The following is an 8,266-nucleotide window of genomic DNA, read 5'->3' on the forward strand; positions in this document are numbered from 1 at the left end:
CCTTCTAGAGGGATGCAAATGCACATGTGCATGCTCAACAGTAAATCATGCAAACGGAAGCAGTCCGCCTGTCTAGTCTCCTCTTCCTCGCTGTGCAGCTGTCTTCGATCTTCCTTCCCTCAAGAGCTTGGCCTAAGATAGAACACCGCAAAGAGTTAGTTCACACGTTCGATGGCCTAGCTTGACTTGGGGTGAACTCTGTTATTTGATTCATTGCTTGACATCTGATCAGTATGATGGCAAAAAGAACGCGACATATCGGTGTAATGTGTGAAAATATGAAGAACTATAAATCATTTGGCAGACGAGACGACTATGGAAAGCGCTTTTTTTCAATGTCTACGCAAAATGGAAGCTTTAATTATTTCGCAGACAGATAAGCCATCAATTTACTAAATACTTTAAAACTTTCTTTTAACTCCAAAGCAATGTTAACGTTGATATTTGCTCCCAACATCAGGACATATTTTTTTATTTTTTAATTACATCATAATGAGGAATAATTTTAAAAAGTATTGATTTACAACACTTAATTATCCTCAGCGCTTATTAATTAATGTCTCTATTCCATCAAGTACAAGTTTGTTTTTGTTTTGAGAATAAATTAAACGCAGAAATTAAAATTAGTTATGTATGTAATAATGCAGGATGTGAATTGAGTACATTTCATAGAAACATTGAAAGTGACTTGTTAATGACACAGAAATTTGTTGCAATTTCAAATAATTAAAATACTCAATAACCACACTTACTATAAGGTGGTAATTAGAAACTATCTAAAAAGTAGATGACATAGCTGACATTATTGAAAATTTGTCGGGAAATATATACAGGGTGCTGCATTTTGGATGTCCGAATAGGGAATCTCCGAAACTAAGAGGTTTAGCCAAAAACGAGTAATACATTCTGGGGCTCATTTTTTGAGAAAATAATATTGGTTAAAACCGCATCCCGCTATCGTCTTTTGTTTTCGACTTATAGACAAAAATTGACATTTTACCGAAATCTAAAAAAATTCATATCTAAGTTATTATAGAAGACACAGATTTGAAATAAGGACATTATACAGGCACTTTTTTACGTAGAATTTAATAATGTAGTTAACAATTTTTTTCAATTATTTGTTTAGCCGTAATAAAATAAACTTGTATTTTTTTAAATGGGAATCATAGATGGCTATGTCATTTTTAAAAAGCTTGTTTTTTTCTTATCTACAAAATATATATTTGTAACAAATTATTATAATAGATTTTTAGCAAAAAATTATCTTTAATTTTTGTTCCCAGTTGGCTATGAAAAAATGTTGCATCTTCAACTAAAAGGATTTAAACTGTATTATTCAACCAGTGTCACTAATGAAAGAGTTTTCTAAGTACTAAGTAATGAAAAAGATGCAAAATAAATTGTAAATCAACTTATTGGCGACTAATAACATTTCTTTGTTTTTAAACAAGCAACTTCTAGTGATACATAGAGTGTTGTAAAAAAAAAGCCGCTTTAATTCTTCAATAAAATATATTTTAGATGACACAAAAATGACAATATGGCTATTCAAATACCCAAATTCCGTCTATGTGAAACGTTATCCTACCTCCATTAGATCATCAAAAAAATGTTTTTTCTAATTGTGTTGACTGACACATTTGTTTTTCCTATTTTTGGATTTTTTAAAAATATGTAATAATTTTGTTCTGAGGCGCTCGGATATTTGTTCATATTTTTTAAATCTTTATAATCTTATATATTTTTTCATCTATTTTACAGTTCACAAAAGTCTTATTGATTATTATTTACATATTTGGAGTGAAATAGTTTTTCCATGGCCAACTATTATCAAACAAAATATATGTATTTCATTTTTTAAATATAGTTATAAAAAAATATTCTGTTACAAATATATATTTTTTAGATCAGAAAAAAATAAGCTTTTCGAAATTGCCATAGCCGCCTATGATTTCCATTTAAAAAAATACAAGTTTATCTTATTACGGCTAAACTAATAACTGAAAAAAATTGTTAACTACATTATTAAATTCCTCATAAAAAAGTGCCTGTATAATGTCTTTATTTCTTTATTTCAAATCCGTATTTTCTATAATAACGAAGATATATTTTTTTTTAGATTTCGCCAAAATGTCAACTTTTGTCTGTAAGTTGAAAACAAAAGACGATAGCTGGATGCGGGTTTTACCAATATTATCTTCTCAAAAAATGAGCCCCAGAATATATTACTCGTTTTTGGCGAAACCTTTTAGTTTCCGAGATTCCCTATTCGGACATCCAAAATGCAGCACCCTGTACATCAGATATTTAAAAAAAAAGTTTGTACCCAACTGCAAACTAAAAAATATCTCAAAAGTTTAAATCAAAAATAGTTATTTTGTTTCGGCACCTAAACTAAGGCCTAATAAGGCTAGAGATTTATAGCACTGTAATCATGACTGATCGTAAAAATGTTTACAAAAGAATCAGTTGTGAGGTACTAACAAGAATCGTGTTAGCACTTTTTAGACCACCTGATAGCTAACAACGTTTCAATATAAGCCAAGCAACAAATCTCATGTTTTCCTAGACAACATGATTTTGTTTACAAGTTTAAATAAAAAAAACAACTCATGCCAATTAATTCATTTTTTGATTTAAACTGCACCCTCTATACAAGGGTGCATTTTGCAAGCTTTTATTTGCCAAAGCACCTGCTTTATTTGATATTTAATTACGTGTGGATAATAGCCGTACAAAACCAAGAAAGGGGAGAAGTTTAATAAAATCCAACTAATAAAAGTATCGTCACATAATTCGACCCCTCTTTCACATGTGCAAGGGTGACAGAAAACAAGTGTTCGGATCGAATTACTGTAAAAAACTGAAATGGCATAATGAGACATATTATTTAACGCCTTTATGAAGTTAATTGTGCAAACTATTTTCATAACAACCATTTATGATGGTTATTACAAGCCGGAATCGACAGACTTAGGTAATTAATTTTTGAATTAAATGAGACACGTGTTGGCTGAATTAGCATATCAGCGGGACAGTGACTAGTGATGGATTTTTAATGACTAATTTTTATTAAAATTAATTTTCTACTATTTATGACCAAATTATTGCAGTTTCAATTTCTCTCATCTCTCATTAAATATAACATTTTTAATAAACTCTCATTACTTGTGGATTGCCCATATAGAGTCATCTCTTGAGCTCTTTAATATTCTTCGTAACATTGTAAATTTTTTGGTTGTTATTAAGTGATTATACACACGTCCGAATGACTCGTTTTAATTAACGTTTTGCTGGTTAATAAGGACGTTTCAGCACTTGAAGGTAATTAATACGTAGTTTTCAGGAAAGCAAAGCCGCAACGAAATGTTTCAGTCGTGCGTTGACTTAGTTGATATGCAGAACAGACGCCGCTGAAAATTGCTTGTAACCGTTTAGAGTGCTACAAATTGGATGTTGCTGATGAAAAAATAACTACATCCGTACATGCATCTTCGACACTTTCCTTTTTCTGAAAAAATTTATAGTCATATTCTCGGTAGCAAAAATAATGAGGACGCTACTGGTTAATGGGGCTTCAGACAACTCGTAAATTTTCACCGAGATTTATTAAACTGTTCGATGTAAAAGATAGCACTTTGTTCACTGCTCTCATTTCTAACAAGAAAAATAGTTTTGGAGTTTTTAAATAATATTTGAAATTTTTGTCTAAAATCCCAGTTTTTCATAATCACTCATATCTCTAAAACAAGTTATTTTAATTGGCGCCTGTGTAATTTTTCTTCATTTCCTATTTTTGGGTTCTGAAAGTGATTTTTTATTTATTTTTACGACTAATAAAAATGAGATGCAGGACCGTTTCTGGTCCAATTGTGAATTTAATCGTCGATCAAGAAGAGGAGCTTTTTTGTTTCGTCCTCTGTCACCAACACTATAAATTCCGTCGATCTGGTAGCCGCCGAAATATCCAACATCAGAAAGGTACAGTATTGTCTTTACCTATCGATCCTTATCGTGAATGTGAATCTCGAACCCTTTACAGGATTATAAATCGTGGCAGCTAACGTTTTGATTGTCCCACAAAAAACGAAACACGTATTATGTTTAGAAGGAATTTACAGGAAAATTCCCAACTATTTCGCCTCGTCTATTGCACTGCGTAACTATTAAATATACTAGCAATGAATTGCGAGCACTGCTTTGCTTTCTTTGGAACAAATTACCTTCGCACACCAAACTTTGTTCACGAACATTAATCTAATATTTTTTTCATTTGGAAAACGTAAGGAAAGTATTTTTTCAAATCACATCTGTTTACGCAAAAATTCAACAAAATTGTTTTTAGCTAAGAGACAACTTTATGGTTGACAACATTTAGGAAATGTAAACATTAAGTACCGATACATAATTTAAAATATTAATTAAAATACCTTCTAATTTTTACAAATTGCAAGCAGAAAATTAGTAAATTATGATTAAAATAACACAAGCTAGACTATTATTTTGTTATTTCTATCGCATAAAAGTGGTTTTGACAATAGTGATTGTTAAGAGCGTGACTTTTAAAATTTTGAACAGTCATAATGAATCACTTTCAACAAACATGTCAATTCTACTTGAACAAAATATTATTCATAATATTCATATAAAAGAAATATGGTTATTTATTATACAAGACGATAAACAATCTTTATCCACATGTATAATATTTTGTTTTAGTTTGTACTCACCTACCAGAATTTCTTGTACAAAATAAAGAATATAATCAGAAAAAAATTACTTTATTTCACTAGACGATAAAAGATTATTTTATCTACTGAAATTAGTTGATAAAAATTTAACAGTAGATAAAAATTACTTTATTTTACTAGGTAGACGATAAAAGATTACTTTATCTACCGAAATTAGTTGATAAAAGCACTTTTTAACATTGAGCACAAAATAATAGTTATTTATTATACAAGACGATAAAGAAATTGTTTATCTATGAGTGAAAATGTTAAGTTTACGAGTGACAATGTTACGAGTGGACTTTTTTCATGAGTAGATAAACAATCTTTATCGTTGTGTATACTATTTCGTTTTATATTGTACTCATCTACCAGAATTTCTTGAATATAAACAGTAAATAAAAATTACTTTATTTCACTAGACGATGAAAAACTACTTTACCTATCTACTGAAATTAGTTGATAAAATATAAACAGTAGATAAAAATTACTTTATTTTACTAGGCGACAAAAGACTACTTTATCTATTGAAATTAGTTGATAAAAGCACTCTTTAACATTCAGTACAAAATAAAAATAATAACTTAACTTGCCTTATCGGAATTATCACAGTTCTTTCAGGAAAAAAAAACTCAAAAAATCAAATTCTCGATCTGCCTCAAAATACGATTTTTTCAAAATATAAAATGTCAAATTTTAATTTCCAAAATGCATTTTTTTAATAATTGTACATAATATGTAAGCTTGATTTTACCAAAAGAAAATCAGACTATTCTGATTTAAAGATATTGTTCAGTTCAATTGCAGTATTTTTAGTTATTAAGTAGCAAGAAAGAAATCATATAAAAAAGTGCAAAGAAAGAAAAAAATTACAAATGTACAAAAACTACAGCTTTAAATAATAGTTTGAGTAATCAACGAGCTGCTACTACTAATTGTCATTTTCTCATTGTGGCCCTTTGTTTTCTGCATATTTTTTAATATTTTGTGCATTATTTTTGGAAGTCAAAAGAAAAGATAAGGATCATCCATAATTCAGAAGCTATAAAACCAGAGAACAAGTATATTAAATTTTCTCCAGTAAAAGTCAAATTTTATAAAGACGCATTCTTTTTTCCCACACATAATCCTAATATTAATCCCATTCCAAATGATTCACGTTCTAAATAAAACTTTTATGGTCCCATCCCTGTCCAGATTTCGGCGGTCAGCCTTGGTCGCACACTTCGACACATAATTTAAATCTGTCTATTGATTAAAATGGTCAAAGCGACAGAAAGAACTCGACAAATCCGAAACATCTCAGAGACGGAGCAGGAGGCTGTTATGAATAAATTTGTCCGAAAATAAACTTGTAATAAGTGACATTACGCTCCAGTCGGAAGCTCCGGCATGCAGTTTGCAAGAACAGTCTGAAATAAATAGGGCCGAACCGAATTTTCTGCTACATATCACATGAAATGGGTCCATTTATTAAGACGCACCCTCCATTAGGCGAGTTTAACCCTTTAATGAGGCGCAACGGATATATTTTTGGTGAAAGCTTGTCACGGATGGGAAGAAAAATGAAAATTAATATTTAGTGATGCTTCACCATTTGTAACGAGGAACACATTGCGGCTCGCAGTCTATTTACGCATTTTTGGGCATTTTTTTTTGTATTAGCATAAAGAAAATATTATATATATTATATATACAGAGTGTTCCGTTTAAACCCCACTTTAGAAGTATTGGGAGTTGGAATAATTGTATTTATTTGAAAATTGGTACATAGCCATAAACCATTAAGTCCTCCTAAATGAAAATATTTTCAAAATGGCGGCACTTCCGGTTATACCGGAAGACGGTCTCAACTTTCTTATTTTAAATAGAAAGGTATATTTTTTACTGCGTTTTTGGATTAATCGGGTTATTTTAAAGGTGTTTTCATCAGCTTTTCCTATACCTAAATTTAGCCGTTTTTGAAATATTTGGAGTTTTTCAAAAATTTTTGGATTTGCACCTTTCACTTAAAAAACCGGTAACTCTGCCATTTTTTAAGATTTTAAATTCGTTTTTTTAGCTTTTGAGAGAGAAAACTTAGATTCTTTTTCTGGTGTTTTCAAATTTTGAAAAAAAATAACATATCAAAAAATTGTAATAATTCAAATACTCAACTCAATTTTTTCAAATAAAATACCCCAATTTTTATTTTATTAAATAGAAAAGAATTTAATTGTGCATTGATCTGTATTAACATTTCCTATACCTAAATTTAATAATTTTCAAGTTATGGATTTTTTTTTAATATTACAGAAAATTTATTACTAGCCATACCCGTTTTCACATAGTTTGCTATGGAAATCAAAAATGTCAAAATTGTTTCTCAGTAAACGTCAACAGTGACTTATTATTTGCCAAATAGTGCCAAAATATGGAGAATCAAAGTTATGCAAACTTAATTATTATTGATAGGTTCTACCATGCAATCATTATTTAAAGCTAACAAGTGAGAAAAGTTTATTTTTGTTTAATGAACGATATCATAATTTTGTTACACTCTCCATAAATACAAAATAAATTAATTAAATCTAAGTTTGAGTAGCTTTGACTCTCTATATTTTGGCACTATTTGTCAAATAATAAGTCACTGTCGACATTTATTGAGAAACAATTTTGACATTTTTATTTCCATAGCAAACTATACGAAGACGAATGTGGCTAATAACAGATTTTCGGCAGTCTCAACAAAAAGTCACCATAACTTAAAAATTATTAAATTTATGTATAGGGAATGTTAATACAGATCAATGCACAATTAAATTCTCTTCTATTTAGTTAAATAAAAATTGGGGTATTTCATTTGAAAAAATTAAGTTATGGGTATTTGAATTATTACAAAAGTAACCTTAAAATTTTATAGTTTGTTAATTTTTTTTTTCAAAATTTCAAAACACCGAAAGAAAGATCTAAACTTTCTCTTTCAAACGCCACAAAAACGAATTCAAAATTTTAAAAAATAGCAGAGTTACCGATTTTTAAAGTGAAAGGTGCAGATCCAAAATTTTTTGGAAAACTCCAAATTTTTCAAAAATGGCTAAATTTAGATATAGGAAAAGCTGATAAAAACTCCCTTAAAATAACCCGGTTAATCCAAAAACGCAGTAGAAAATATACCTTTCCATTTAAAATAAGAAAGTTGAGATCGACTTCCGGTATAACCGAAAGTGCCGCCATCTTGAAAATATTTTCATTTAGGAGGACTTAATGGTTTATGGCTATGTACCAATTTTCAAATAAATACGATTATTCCAACACCCAATATTTCTAAAGTGGGATTTAGACGGAACACCCTGTATATTATATAAGGCAATTTGGTTCAGTTATTTGCAATTTCATAATTGCCATGCATAAATATGAGTATTTTATTTATTACAGCCGTTGGTGAACAATGCTCTTAAGACAAATAACCCACATTCATTCCGCGCCGAACAAAATAATTAAGGAATGAAACAAATAACTATAAATTTAATAAGACGTCAATTTAAATTAAC

Source organism: Tribolium madens, unplaced genomic scaffold (genome assembly GCF_015345945.1).
Source record: "Tribolium madens isolate multiple individuals breed KSU strain unplaced genomic scaffold, Tmad_KSU_1.1 Scaffold_96;HRSCAF=242;Tcas5.2_LG5, whole genome shotgun sequence".
Classification (NCBI taxonomy): Eukaryota; Metazoa; Arthropoda; class Insecta; order Coleoptera; family Tenebrionidae; genus Tribolium; species Tribolium madens.